The 16,274-nt window shown below is 39.5% G+C and overlaps 1 protein-coding gene across 2 annotated transcripts in view; it reads left to right on the forward strand.

The window, feature by feature from the left end:
* RBM23 (RNA binding motif protein 23) overlaps positions 1-16,274 on the forward strand; it is a 93,200-nt gene that overhangs the window by 1,086 nt on the left and 75,840 nt on the right. The gene's annotated exons all lie outside the window — the stretch shown is intronic.

Consider the following 16,274-nt stretch of genomic DNA (forward strand, 5'->3'; position numbering starts at 1 on the left):
AAAACTTTAAGATATTTTTAAAGGCACATATCTACTATAATTTTATTGTTAAAGGGATATTAAACCGAATAAATTCTAGCTATAAGGATGTATTTAAAACAAATATTAATTTGTTTTGTTTATTGAAAATACTAGGAAAAATAAGTGTACAGTTTTAATTCCCATAAAGCAATTGGCATTGCCACATTGTAACCTAGAATTCCTTCTCTGTTGAGGTTAGTAAGGTATGATTTATACATTGTTTACTAGAGTGCAGCCAATTAAAGGGACACTATACACACACTTTTTTTTTCTTTCATGATTCAGATAGAACATGACATTTTAAGTAACTTTCTAATTTACTCCTATTATCAATTTTTCTTCGTTCTCTTGCTATCTTTTTATTTTAAAACCAGGAATGTTAATCTTAGCACCCAGCCCATTTTAGGTTCAGCACCATGGGTTACACTTGCTATTCGGAGGCTTACATTTACCCACCAATAAACAAGGTTCTCAACCAAAAATGGTCCGGCTCCTATGCATCACATTCCTGCTTTTTTAAATAAAAGATAGCAAGAGAACAAAGAAAAATAAGAGTAAATTAGAAAGTTGCTTAAAATTGCATGCTATATCTGAATCCTGAAAGAAAAATAAAATTGGATTTAGTGTCCCTTTAATGTGTAGACTATAGCAATGTTACATCTTGAGTCTGCACTTTCAATTTTAACAGTAATTGTAAAGCCCACAATGTTCAGAATTAAATTACAGGAAATGGAGACAAAATAAATCGGTATATTGCTACGGTTGTTTTACTACACCTAATTAAATATAAAATCTAATAGCGTCAAATGATATACAGCTCTGAAAAAAAATTAAGACCACTGTCCATGTCTCCTAACCATTCGACAACCAGGTTTTGGGCAAAGATGAACATTGCACTTGTCAGAGAAGATGACCATACTCTAGTGCTCTACAGTCTAATCCTTATCCTGTCCCTGCTTTGATTCTAATTGATGAAGGGATTTATGCATAATACCTTAGCACAAATATATTTTAAGATTAACAATTACAAGTATAATAAAAGCATGGTGCAATTGCATACGATAAGGGCACATGCTAGACCCCCTTCCTCCCCTGTGTGTCTCTCCCTCCCTTCCTCCCCTGTGTGTCTCTCCCTCTCATGGACCCATAAAGTAAAAAACTATATCTAATGGGGACTTTTAAGGGACATATGAAAATATGAATCCCCTAGTAAAATTATAGTTGTTACTATTGTAGGGGAATAATAAAACTAGGGAATGTATAATTAATTGCCAAAAACTGGAAGCTAATTTTGTTTATATGGGTAGTTTCTAAGCCCAAATATATAGCCAAGAGTTGCACCTGTAATGGAACATTTTTATATGCTCTTCTTAGAGCTAAACAAACATTACATTTAAATCACTTAAAATTATACCCATGTAGCTATATTATCTGGCTATCCAGATCAAATAGTATACATAGCATATATCACAAGTGCCCAGTAATCCTAGAATACTTTGTTTCCAATCAAAGTAATTTTACCAACTACAGAGTTTTTGTGTATATTAAATAGCTGATTTTGTTTTTTGAAGCCACAACCTAATAATATGGGTTGAGCTTGTAGATATAATCGGATCTCATTATTTTATCACATTATGTACATATACATGCTTCTTTATCTTATATCTGTCCTTAAACCAAAGACCAATACTTGGAGAGAACAATGGAAAAATATAATTTTATTACCTTATCTCATCTATACCCCACTAAGAGTGTTATTTCTTCTGCTGTCTGTATTTACACCACTTATCTATAGCTAGGTCCTAAGCCCAGATACTTTCAGAATAGGTGGGGATACCACAGGCTAAATAAATTATTTAAAATGCCAATATACGGGTAAAGGAAATACTTGTAAACCATTTAATACAATCCAGCAGGTAAAGTGGATCATTGGGAACACATTAAAGTGGAGAAGTTTTGAGTAAACAGACCTTGAGAGCAGCAGGAGCTGTGGTCTTTGCATATACATCCACTGGCTATTGTTTAGTTCTACATGCCTCCTATGAGTAAGTTCACTTCGAATCGCGTGGCCCGTTTCCTCTATGTAACAGTAGATGAGGTTGAAAAAAGACAGAGGTCCATCAAGTTCAACCTATACTAATCTTAAAGGGATAATCTAGTCAGAAATAAACTGTTATGATTCAGATAGAGCATGCAATTTTAAGCACATTTCTAATTTACTCCTATTATCAATGTTTCTTTGTTCTCCTAGTATCTTTAGTAAAAAAAGCTGGAAAGTAATATTAGGAGCCGGCACATTTTTGACTCAGCACCAGGGTATCGCTTGCTGATTGGATGGCTACATTTAGCAACCAATCAGCAAGTGCTACCCAGGTGCTGAACCAAAAATTGGCCAGCTTCTAAGGTTAGATTCCTGCTTTTTAAAATGAAGATACCAAGAGAATGAAGAAAAATTTATGATAGGAGTAAATTAGAAAGTTGTTTAAAATTACATGCTCTATCTGAATCACAAAAGTTTATTTTTGACTATACTATCCCTTTTTAATATATTTACAAAACAACTCTAGTTGAGCTTAAATTAATCCCATTAAAAAAGGTGACCCATTTAACACAAGCAATCATATACCGGAATTCTGTTTCTAGCCAGAAATGTATCTAAGGTATTGGCATTCACCACCTGTTTAGGCAATGAGTTCCACAATTTGATTGCTCTTACAGTGAAAAAACTTTTCTGTTGCAGGAGATCAAATCTCCTTTCCTCCAGCCTTAAATTGTGACCTCTTGTCACAAATAATTTCTTGAAATAAACAGATCTTCTGCCATCTCTATATATGGGCATTGAATACATTTTATTTAAAGTAATCGTGTCACCTCTCAAGCTCTTTTTTTTTTTTTTTTTTTTTTCTCTAGAGAAAACAGACCGTTTGGCCGACCTCTCCTCATAGCCTAAATTCCTATTATTTTGACTGTAGAGTACTTCTGTTTTTTAAAAAAAAAAAAATTAATTAAATCAAAGCTTTATTAGACAAATTTTGAATTCCCTTGCTGTATCAGAAATAAAATTGCATTCTTGTTTTGTTTGATGTATATTGTTTTTTAGGGTCTGCACCGATTATTTACTCATGATATTATAATTATTAAGTCTCTCCTTTTTGGAACTTATATTTGAAAATTATCCTCATTAACTACAAAATATAGCACTGCAATACATACAGCTGATACTTTTGCAAAACGTATATGAGACATAAGATGAATTAAAAACGTATATAAGATAGAAGAGTAAGTTTTTGATAGGCTCAGACTGTAGGCAGTCATCATAAATGAAATGATCAAACTTCCCGAAGCAGTTTTAAATCCTGCATATCAGATGAGACAGGACAAAAAGGTCAGTAAAACGACTCAGCTGAAAGACTTTAAAGCAGTAGACCCTGTAAATTGCAGAATAAGTGAAACAGGGTGAGCTATCAAAATAGCACTTAACATACAGCAAATATTCACCCGATTCCCCTGCGAGCATGATCTATTCCAAATGTTTTAAAATGAAGCACCTTTAGGATGGTGACCTTTTACTCTCCTGGTCAAACAGGAAATACCAGGGGTTAGTAGCAAGTTCAGGATCCACAATAAATAAGCAGAGTCTCGGAATCATAGGAGTAAAAGTCCTTAGCAACTTGAATTGATCAGTTGTCTTCAGTATCTATGCTGTTAGACAGAATGCTAGTTGCATTTGTTTCCTCAAAGTGCTCCCATAGATCATATAGAACATTTTGACATGTCTCTTTAAGAACTCTGTCTGCAGACAAGCCTGGTAATTTGTGCGGCACTGAAGAATTTATAACCTAGTCTTCCCATCCATACAAATATTCAGATTCTGTCTTATCTCCTCTTAAAGAAGCTGTCTCGCTGTTAGCCTGATTGCAGAGCTCTTACTAATCATCGGCAGGCAATTTAGTTTGTGGTAGGGCTGTGCGATAAATCGTATCGTTCGATTAATCGCGATTTTAGGGCTATGCGATTTTGGAATCCACAAGGTCGTATTTTTTTTTTAATTTTTTTTTTTAATGTAAACCAAAACTTCCAGAGGCGCGTATTAGAAGAGCATAGTTCATGGCAGGCGTCACGGCGATCCTGACTATGTCAGCATGGGATACAGAATCAGTGAGTGAAATGCAGAACCTCAGCTGGCTCCTACTGCATTGTCATAGTCCAGTAAAGTACTTACTCATTTTTAAAGCCATCGCAAAGAGAAGGGAAACTTCCCAGGAATGGTTATGGCTGCCAGGATGACTAATCACTTGAGAAATGGTGCTGGGGACGCGCACACTGTTGTCGGGTAAATATATTTATCATGAAAGCACGTTCGTAAAGCTCTTTGACATGGGCACATAAGGGCAGGTAATTGTGGGCAGCCGAGCTCAGTGAGTGGGAAGGCATGGAGAGAGAAGATAGGGTAACAGGCATAGAACAATAGGCTGAGAGTGCACATGGGTGTGGAACCGCTGTGTATGAGTGTAACCGGCCACATCATGGGCAGGGTACAGGGGCCATCGGTAATTACATGGGTGAGGAGATTGAAGAGTGCCAGGTCATTGTACTTAATGCACAATAGTAAATACAACTACATTTACTAGGAACTGGTTGGCACAGTTAGGGTTACTCCTTTATTGGAGCAGACACATGTTCCGTGGGCAGTACTGCCAATGCCATGATTTAGGCTTTGTATGCAATGACGGGATAGAGACTTATATGCATAACCACATTCAAAGAGAGATGTATGGTGCCACTGACCTGTGTGCTGAGGCACAGTGACCCAGGATAGAGTGAGGTATGGTGTCACCAGTATCTGTATGGTAAGGCTGGATGCATTGCATTGTCATAGGCTTACTGATGTGTGCTAGATCCTTCTACAAAGGATATTTGAGAATGAAGCAAAAATGTTAATAGAATTATGGTGTAAATAGAAAAAAGTTGTTTAAATTGTAAATATAATAGCAGCATGAGAAAAATGTTATTTTGTATGTCCCTTCAAGTAAGCATTCTCTCATTTTCAATCAACAGCAAAGCATGTTTTCTACATCAGCATAGCCATGTCCTATTATAGTACAGTTTACAGTACATAAAAATACAAACCCACTAATATAAATGAAATTAGCTGTCTGTGCAGTGGTTACATAGTAGCCTTTTAGCCAGTTCTTACCACATTGGCCATGGTTTCTTGGACAGTCAGTCAAGCTGTGGCTATGGGTAACATATGCAGCTGTGTGCATACATTTACTGTACTTAGAAACATAAATAATTCTTCTGGAAGTCAGCACTATTCATGTATCTCCATGCATACACTGCTGTATATGTTACTCATAGCCACAGCTTGACTGACTGGCCAAGAAACCATGGCCAATGTGGTAAGAACTGGCTACTATGTAACCACAGCACAGGCAGCTCATTGCATTTAAAATAGTTGTGGTGTTTGTATTTTAATGCTCTCAGCCTCTATTAAACAATGAGAAACATGTCCTTTTAGATTCTGTATGGTTTACTGCATTTTTTTAATTGAGAAATGTATGTTTTAACAGTTTTTAAAAAAAATGTGATTAAAATTGCAATATTTCATGGCCAAAATCGCATATTCATTTTTTTCCCATATCACACAGCCCTAGTTTGTGGGCTTTGCAGCTCCCAGAAGTGTACATAGCCTGTTTTCTAATTCCATAAAGTGGTCTTCTAATAGTTATAAGATTTGAGATTCCCGTTCATCAAGGGACTCCATATTGTACTACAGGCAGTATAGCACAAGGTCAAGTGTAAAACTAAGTCTCTGAGGTTTATAACAAATTATGCTATTTAAGTGAAGCTTCAGTAGTTATTTATCTTAAACAACCAGCTTTATAATATCCAAAATGTCCTGTGTGGGCACATGTACAGCGGCTCAAACAATACAGACGAACAGTCTCGGTGTAGGCCACGTGGCTGATCGGTGCATAGTTTAGCTGAAGAGCATAGGCAGATCCTGCTAAATGAACTCATAGATTATCCCAGATTATCATTTTTTTTTAGATAAATCCCTTAAAGACATTGGAATCAGGAGCCCCACATAAACACGTCATGCCGCAACAGCTGTAGGCTCCGCCCCCCCCCATTTGCCATTGTTTTTGTAGGTCACTTGATGTCATACTACAGTCAAGTGACTTTCCAAGGAGTTTGTGGTAATCCCTGGCAGTGGTCTCACTGGAATGTGATCAAAAGGAAGATGAATGGCTACAAGCCATCAAACAAAGCCAAGCTGCTTGAATTTTTGCGTCCGGAGTGGCATAAAGTCACCTAACAGCAATGTGGAGAGCATGCCAAGATGCATGAAAGCTGTGATTGAAAATCAAGTTATTCCACCACATATTGATTACTGAACTCTTAAGTTAAAACCGTTTAATATTGTTTCAAAATGAATATGAACTTGTTTTGACCAGTTGTCATTTTCTGCAAATATGCTCTAAATGACTTTTGATTTTGGGAGATTTTACAATTTATAGATTAAAACATTTTACTCACACATACCTAATAAATAGTAAAACTGATAATTTTGCAGTGGTCTCAATGTTTTCCAAAGCTGTAGTTGCTGTGGTGTAATATGTAAACCACTTGGTTGTCACAAATCTTACTCTCTCTCTGTTGCTGAATATGTCAAGAGTAACTACACAAATTATCCAGGTCAAACTTTAAGTTAAATGTGCAATGATGGGAGAACTACTTTATGTTCTGATAAGGTTAGCAATCAGCATATGTACGGTAGCGATTTATGGAATTATTTGAAGTTTAGGAGGCAGGTGATTTAGCTTTTATTTTTTTCCCTCCAATATGTGAACAATGATCAAAATGTTGTTCTAAACCAGAAGAAAGAAACAAAAGCCTGGGTTTGTCAAGATCAGATATGTACAAATGTATTGTTTCACAATTTACATCTATCAAAATATCTTCTCCAGAAGCTTTCTGTGTATTGTTACTCGTGCTTTCGATCCCAAAGTATTTACTTACACTTCTTTGAAATAGGCTAACAATGTAAGATTGCAGCATTGGCTTGTACATAGACTATTTCATGAAAGCTATAGTGGGAAAAACAGGTTGGTCTCCAATTACTCTTGGGTAGGAGGAAAAACAATTTGCTAAAGTTATTTACCGAAAGCTATCTATATATAGTACATTGCAATTTGTTTACTATGCATAAATATTTTAGTATGGAGCTACACACATTCTTGGAGCCAGGAAGCCACGACACCAACATTTTTACTTCCGTTTCAACAGTCCATGTCTACACTTGCAGGATTTGACGCAACCCCCCCCCCCCACACACACACACACAGACTATTTACTGTTATATTTCAGAGGGCAACCCCGTTCTCAGACAAGCAGATTGTTAGTGAACAGTAAATAAACTTAAATACCCTCTAAATTGGCCAAACAAGTTAGCATGGTAAAGTTTGGTTTTCAATGCAAATGTATAATGTTTAAAATGTAAATTGTACCAGTATGAAACTATATGGAATGGTATAAAAATGGTAATAAATACTTATATAGATAGGCATAACTGCATTCTCTATCTGACTTATACATTTAATGTTAAATTTAAGGGGCAGTATACTTTAAAATCTTTTCCCTTAATGTATTTTCAATGACTTGTTATACCAGCTGCAGAGTATAAAACGTATGAGAAACTGCATTTCTCCAACATTGGTGTGTCCGGTCCACGGCGTCATCCTTACTTGTGGAAATATCTCTTCCCCAACAGGAAATGGCAAAGAGTCCCAGCAAAGCTGGCCATATAGTCCCTCCTAGGCTCCGCCCACCCCAGTCATTCTCTTTGCCGTTGCATAGGCAACATCTCCACGGAGATGGTTAAGAGTATGTGGTGTTTAGTTGTAGTTTTTTTTTATTCTACTATCAAGAGTTTGTTATTTTAAAATAGTGCTGGTATGTACTATTTACTCTGAAACAGAAAAAGATGAAGATTTCTGTTTGTGAGAGGAAGATGATTTTAGCAGACAGTAACTAAAATCGATTGCTGTTTCCACATAGGACTGTTGAGATGAAGTAACTTCAGTTGGGGGAAACAGTTAGACTTTTCTGCTTAAGGTATGACTAGCCATATTTCTAACAAGACCATGTAATGCTGGAAGGCTGTCATTTCCCCTCATGGGGACCGGTAAGCCATTTTCTTAGTCTCAAACAGAATAAAGGGCTTAATATGGGCTATAAAACTGGTAGACACTTTTATGGGCTAAATCGATTGCTTTATTTGGACATTTTATACATGTTTATGCTGATAATTCACACTTATAAACTTGGGGAACGTTTTTTAACGTCAGGCACTATGTTAGACACCTTTTCCAGTCAGGAAGGGCCTTCCCAGTTGTAGGCTGAGCCTCATTTTCGCGCCTTTACTGCGCAGTTGTTTTTGAGTACAAGACATGCAGATGCATGTGTGAGGACCTGAGAGTAGTTGGAAAAGTTCCTAGAAGGCTTCATTTGGTATCGTATTCCCCTCTGGGCTTGGTAAAGTCACAGCAAAGGCGGTAGCTGGGACTGTATAGGGGTTAAATCTTATTTTAAGGGTTAAAGCTCTGAAAATTGGTGTGCAATACTTTTAATGCTTTAAGACACTGTGGTGAAATTTTGGTAAATTTTGAACAATTCCTTCATATATTTTCACATATTCAGTAATAAAGTGTGCTCTGTTTAAAATTTAAAGAGACAGTAACGGTTTTGTTTTAAAACGGTTTTTGTGCTTTATTGACAAGTTTAAGCCTGTTTAACATGTCTGTGCCTTCAGATAAGCTATGTTCTATATGTATGAAAGCCAATGTGTCTCCCCCTTCAAAATTGTGTGATAATTGTGCCATAGCGTCCAAACAAAGTAAGGACAGTACTGCCACAAATAATGAAATTGCCCAAGATGATTCCTCAGATGAAGGGAGTAGACATGGTTCTACATCATCTCCTTCTGTGTCTACGCCAGTTTTGCCCACGCAGGAGGCCCCTAGTACTTCTAGCGCGCCAATGCTTATTACCATGCAACAATTGACGGCTGTAATGGATAACTCCATAGCAAATATTTTATCCAAAATGCCTGCATATCAGAGAAAGCGCGATTGCTCTGTTTTAAACACTGAAGAGCAGGAGGGCGCTGATGATAATTGTTCTGTCATACCCTCACACCAATCTGAAGGGGCCATGAGGGAGGTTTTGTCAGATGGGGAAATTTCAGATTCAGGAAAAATTTCTCAACAGGCTGAACCTGATGTTGTGACATTTAAATTTAAATTAGAACATCTCCGCGCACTGCTTAAGGAGGTGTTATCTACTCTGGATGATTGACAACTTGGTCATTCCAGAAAAATTATGCAAGATGGACAAGTTCCTAGAGGTTCCGGTGCACCCCGACGCTTTTCCTATACCCAAGCGGGTGGCGGACATAGTGAATAAGGAGTGGGAGAAGCCCGGCATACCTTTTGTTCCCCCTCCTATATTTAAGAAATTATTTCCTATGGTCGACCCCAGAAAGGACTTATGGCAGACAGTCCCTAAGGTCGAGGGGGCAGTTTCTACTCTAAACAAGCGCACTACTATTCCTATCGAAGATAGTTGTGCTTTCAAAGATCCTATGGATAAAAAATTGGAAGGTTTGCTTAAAAAGATTTTTGTACAGCAAGGTTACCTTCTACAACCCATTTCGTGCATTGTTCCCGTCACTACAGCAGCGTGGTTCTGGTTCGAGGAACTAGAAAAGTCGCTCAGTAGAGAGACTCCATATGAGGAGGTTATGGACAGAGTTCACGCACTTAAGTTGGCTAACTCTTTAATTTTAGATGCCGCTTTGCAATTAGCTAGATTAGCGGCGAAAAATTCAGGGTTTGCAATTGTGGCATGCAGTCTTGGTCAGCGGATGTATCATCCAAGACAAAATTGCTTAACATCCCCTTCAAGGGTAAAACTCTCTTTGGACCAGAATTAAAAGAGATTATCTCAGACATCACTGGGGGAAAGGGCCACTCCCTCCCACAAGATAGGCCTTTCAAGGCCAAGAATAAGTCTAATTTTCGTTCCTTTCGTAATTTCAGGAACGGACCGGCCTCTAATTCTGCATCCTCTAAGCAAGAGGGTAATGCCTCACAGTCCAAACCAGCCTGGAAACCGATGCAAGGCTGGAACAAGGGTAAGCAGACCAAGAAGCCTGCTACCGCTAACAAAACAGCATGAAGGAGTAGCCCCCGATCCGGGACCGGATCTAGTGGGGAGCAGACTCTCTCTCTTTGCTCAGGCTTGGGCAAGAGATGTTCAGGATCCCTGGACGCTAGAAATAGTTTCTCAGGGTTATCTCCTGGAATTCAAGGAACTACCCCCAAGGGGAAGGTTCCACATGTCTCACTTATCCTCAAACCAAATAAAGAGACAGACGTTCTTACATTGTGTAGAAGACCTGCTAAAGATGGGAGTGATACACCCAGTTCCAATGAAGGAACAAGGAATGGGATTTTACTCAAATCTGTTCGTAGTTCCCAAAAAAGAGGGAACCTTCAGACCAATTCTGGATTTAAAGATCCTAAACAAATTTCTCAGGGTACCATCGTTCAAAATGGAAACCATTCGAACGATTCTACCCACTATCCAGGAAGGTCAATTTATGACTACCGTGGAACTAAAGGATGCGTACCTACATATTCCTATCCACAAAGAACATCATCAGTTCCTAAGGTTCGCCTTTCTGGACAAACATTACCAGTTTGTGGCCCTCCCATTCGGATTAGCCACTGCTCCAAGGATTTTCACAAAGGTACTCGGGTCCCTTCTAGCGGTTCTAAGACCGAGTGGCATTGCAGTAGTACCATTCTAATACAAGCGTCGTCCCTTTCAAAAGCAAAGGCTCATACAGACATCGTTCTGGCCTTTCTCAGATATTCAATGCTCTCAGGGCTTGGCCTCAGCTTGCAAAGGCCAGATTCATAAGATTCCAATCAGACAACATGACGACTGTTGCGTATATCAATCATCAGGGGGGAACAAGGAGTTCCCTGGCGATGAAAGAAGTAACCAAAATAATTCAATGGGCGGAGAATCACTCCTGCCATCTATCTGCGATCCACATCCCAGGTGTGGAAAACTGGGAAGCGGATTATCTGAGTCGTCAGACATTCCATCCGGGGGAGTGGGAACTCCACCCGGAGATTTTTGCCCAGTTGACTCAATTATGGGGCATTCCAGACATGGATCTGATGGCGTCTCGTCAGAACTTCAAGGTTCCTTGCTACGGGTCCAGATCCAGGGATCCCAAGGCGACTCTCGTGGATGCACTAGTAGCGCCTTGGACCTTCAACCTAGCCTATGTGTTCCCACCGTTTCCTCTCATTCCCAGGCTGGTAGCCAGGATCAAACAGGAGAGGGTCTCGGTGATCTTGATAGCTCCTGCGTGGCCACGCAGGACTTGGTATGCAGACCTGGTGAATATGTCATCGGTTCCACCATGGAAGCTACCTTTGAGACAGGACCTTCTTGTTCAGGGTCCATTCGAACATCCAAATCTGGTCTCCCTCCAGCTGACGGCTTGGAGATTGAACGCTTGATTCTATCAAAGCGTGGGTTTTCTGATTCGGTGATTGATACTCTGGTTCAGGCCAGAAAACCGGTAACTAGAAAGATTTACCATAGGATATGGAAAAGATATATCTGCTGGTGTGAATCCAAGGGATTCCCTTGGAATAAGGTAAAAATTCCTAAGATTCTTTCCTTTCTACAAGAAGGTTTGGATAAAGGATTATCTGCGAGTTCTCTAAAGGGACAGATTTCTGCTTTATCTGTCTTACTACACAAACGACTGGCAGCTATGCCAGATGTTCAAGCATTTGTTCAGGCTCTGGTTAGGATCAAGCCTGTTTACAGACCTTTGACTCCTCCCTGGAGTTTAAATCTAGTTCTTTCAGTTCTTCAAGGGGTTCCTCCTGTCCGTCGGTCGAATGAGGGACTATATGGCCAGCTTTGCTGGGACTCTTTGCCATTTCCTGTTGGGGAAGAGATATTTCCACAAGTAAGGATGATGCCGTGGACCGGACACACCGTTGGAGAAAGTAATTTATCAGGTAAGCATAAATTCTGTTTTTCAGGTTTTTGTAGATTAATTAGCTGGTTTTGTGCTTTTAAACCACAGTCTATTGAAATGCGTTGAGCTTGTCAGTAATATCAGATCTTAGTATGTTATAACTTGTGTATGCACACTTGCTTACTTATCTTATATCTGTTTGTTAACCTTAAAGAAATAATAAAATGTTAATTTTCCATTGCTCTAACTATCCTGCAGCCCATTGGGAGTGTAATTTCTTCTGCTGGATGCGTTTAGTTAAGCTTGTCAATAACCTAGATTGCAGAATAGAAACTTACAGTGCAGGTTGGGATCCCACAGGCTAAATCAGCTATTTGAAATGCTGGAAAAAGGTAAACCAGCTACTTGTAAACAATTTAATACACCAGCAGGTAAAATGGATAATTAGGAACAATTTAAAGGGGAGAAACGTTTGGGTAAACTGCCCCTTTAATAATCCCTTTAAAATAAAAGTAGAAGGAATGAGGTTTCCAAAAGCAGCTCTAATTTTTAGGTTGTTACTATGTTAAAGGGACAGTCAACACCAGAATTTTTGTTGTTTAAAAATAAATATAATCCCTTTTATTACCAATTCCCCAGTTTTGCATAACCAACAGTTATAATAATATACACTTTACCTCTGTAATTAACTTGTATCTAAGCTTCTGCTGACTGCCCCCTTATTTCAGTTCTTTTGACAGACTTGCATTTTAGCCAATCAGTGCTCACTCCTAGGTAACTTCACGTACATGAGCTTAATGTTATCTTTATGAAACACATGAACTTATGCCCTCTAGTGGTCAAAATGCATTCAGATAAGAGGCAGTCTTCAAGGTCTAAGAAATTAGCATATGAACCTCCTAGGTTCAGCTTTCAACTAAGAATACCAAGAGAACAAAGCAAAATTGGTGATAAAAGTAAATTGGGAAGTTGTCTAAAATGACATGCCCTATTTAAATCATCGTTTGTTTTTTTTTTTTGTTTTTTTGACTGTCCCTTTTTAATGATCACACTTTTTAAAGTGATGGTAAACTTTAGCTAATGAAATGCCATATATGAAACCATTACTTATTAACCCTTTGAGTGCTAAGCACTTTCCCACCTGGGTGCTAAGGTTTTTTAAATGTATTTTTTATTTTATATTTTTTTAAAATATATTTTTTTATTATTTATTTCAGACTTACACTGTTGGGAAGATTAGGCGATTACCTTTCCAACGGTGGGTCTTGGGGGTCTGTAGCTGCTTAGATGTCTGAGATACAGGCTTCTAAGCAGCATATGCCCCCTGTTCCTATATTTAACATTGTTAATGTTAAATAAAGTTGTGCGGTGACGTCATCACGCGTGACATCACCGCACGTAAGGTGAAGCCCCGGTGATGCCTGTCACTATGCAGGCCCGATCGCCGGGGTAGGAGCGGTTGGGAGCCCCCAGATCGCCCTCAAAGTGGGAGAGTGCTAGTGAGCCGTCATTAGCACTCAAGGGGTTAAAGTATAAGCATATTTCTCCAACATAGGTGTGTCCGGTCCACGGCGTCATCCTTACTTGTGGGATATTCTCTTCCCCAACAGGAAATGGCAAAGAGCCCAGCAAAGCTGGTCACATGATCCCTCCTAGGCTCCGCCTACCCCAGTCATTCTCTTTGCCGTTGTACAGGCAACATCTCCACGGAGATGGCTTAGAGTTTTTTAGTGTTTAACTGTAGTTTTTATTATTCAATCAAGAGTTTGTTATTTTAAAATAGTGCTGGTATGTACTATTTACTCTGAAACAGAAAAGAGATGAAGATTTCTGTTTGTAAGAGGAAAATGATTTTAGCAACCGTAACTAAAATCGATGGCTGTTCCACACAGGACTGTTGAGAGGAATTAACTTCAGTTGGGGGAACAGTGAGCAGACTTTTGCTGCTTGAGGTATGACACATTCTAACAAGACGATGTAATGCTGGAAGCTGTCATTTTCCCTATGGGATCCGGTAAGCCATTTTTATTACAGACAGTAAATAAGGGCTTCACAAGGGCTTGTTAAGACTGTAGACATTTTCTGGGCTAAATCGATTCATATATAAACATATTTAGCCTTGAGGAATCATTTAATCTGGGTATTTTGTTAAAATAATATCGGCAGGCACTGTTTTGGACACCTTATTCTCTAGGGGCTTTCCCTAATCATAGGCAGAGCCTCATTTTCGCGCCGGTATTGCGCACTTGTTTTTGAGAAGCATGACATGCAGTCGCATGTGTGAGGAGCTCTGATACATAGAAAGGACTTTCTGAAGGCGTCATTTGGTATCGTATTCCCCTTTGGGCTTGGTTGGGTCTCAGCAAAGCAGATACCAGGGACTGTAGAGGGGTTAAAGATAAAAACGGCTCCGGTTCCGTTATTTTAAGGGTTAAAGCTTCCAAATTTGGTGTGCAATACTTTTAAGGCTTTAAGACACTGTGGTGAAATTTTGGTGAATTTTGAACAATTCCTTCATACTTTTTCGCAATTGCAGTAATAAAGTGTGTTCAGTTTAAAATTTAAAGTGACAGTAACGGTTTTATTTTAAAACGTTTTTTGTACTTTGTTATCAAGTTTATGCCTGTTTAACATGTCTGAACTACCAGATAGACTGTGTTCTGAATGTGGGGAAGCCAAGGTTCCTTATCATTTAAATAGATGTGATTTATGTGACACAGAAAATGATGCCCAAGATGATTCCTCAAGTGAGGGGAGTAAGCATGGTACTGCATCATTCCCTCCTTCGTCTACACCAGTCTTGCCCACTCAGGAGGCCCCTAGTACATCTAGCGCGCCAATACTCCTTACTATGCAACAATTAACGGCTGTAATGGATAATTCTATCAAAAACATTTTAGCCAAAATGCCCACTTATCAGCGTAAGCGCGACTGCTCTGTTTTAGATACTGAAGTGCATGAGGACGCTGATGATAATGGTTCTGAAATGCCCCTACACCAGTCTGAGGGGGCCAGGGAGGTTTTGTCTGAGGGAGAAATTTCAGATTCAGGGAAAATTTCTCAACAAGCTGAACCCGATGTGATTACATTTAAATTTAAGTTGGAACATCTCCGCGCTTTGCTTAAGGAGGTATTATCCACTCTGGATGATTGTGAGAATTTGATCATCCCAGAGAAACTATGTAAAATGGACAAGTTCCTAGAGGTCCCGGGGCTCCCAGAAGCTTTTCCTATACCCAAGCGGGTGGCGGACATTGTAAATAAAGAATGGGAAAGGCCCGGTATACCTTTCGTCCCTCCCCCCATATTTAAAAAATTGTTTCCTATGGTCGACCCCAGAAAGGACTTATGGCAGACAGTCCCCAAGGTCGAGGGGGCGGTTTCTACTCTAAACAAACGCACCACTATACCCATAGAAGATAGTTGTGCTTTCAAAGATCCTATGGATAAAAAATTAGAAGGTTTGCTTAAAAAGATGTTTGTTCAGCAAGGTTACCTTCTACAACCAATTTCATGCATTGTCCCTGTCACTACAGCCGCGTGTTTCTGGTTCGATGAGCTAGTAAAGGCGATCGATAGTGATTCTCCTCCTTATGAGGAGATTATGGACAGAATCCGTGCTCTCAAATTGGCTAATTCTTTCATCCTAGACGCCACTTTGCAATTGGCTAGGTTAGCGGCGAAAAATTCTGGGTTTGCTATTGTGGCGCGCAGAGCGCTTTGGTTGAAATCTTGGTCAGCGGATGCGTCTTCCAAGAACAAATTGCTTAACATTCCTTTCAAAGGGAAAACGCTGTTTGGCCCTGACTTGAAAGAGATTATCTCTGATATCACTGGGGGTAAGGGCCACGCCCTTCCTCAGGATAGGTCTTTCAAGGCCAAAAATAAACCTAATTTTCGTCCCTTTCGTAGAAACGGACCAGCCCCAAGTGCTACGTCCTCTAAGCAAGAGGGTAATACTTCTCAAGCCAAGCCAGCCTGGAGACCAATGCAAGGCTGGAACAAGGGAAAGCAGGCCAAGAAACCTGCCACTGCTACCAAGACAGCATGAAATGTTGGCCCCCGATCCGGGACCGGATCTGGTGGGGGGCAGACTCTCTCTCTTCGCTCAGGCTTGGGCAAGAGATGTTCTGGATCCTTGGGCACTAGAAATAGTCTCCCAAGGTTATCTTCT

The sequence above is a fragment of the Bombina bombina genome, chromosome 2, assembly GCF_027579735.1.
Source record: "Bombina bombina isolate aBomBom1 chromosome 2, aBomBom1.pri, whole genome shotgun sequence".
Lineage (NCBI taxonomy): Eukaryota > Metazoa > Chordata > Amphibia > Anura > Bombinatoridae > Bombina > Bombina bombina.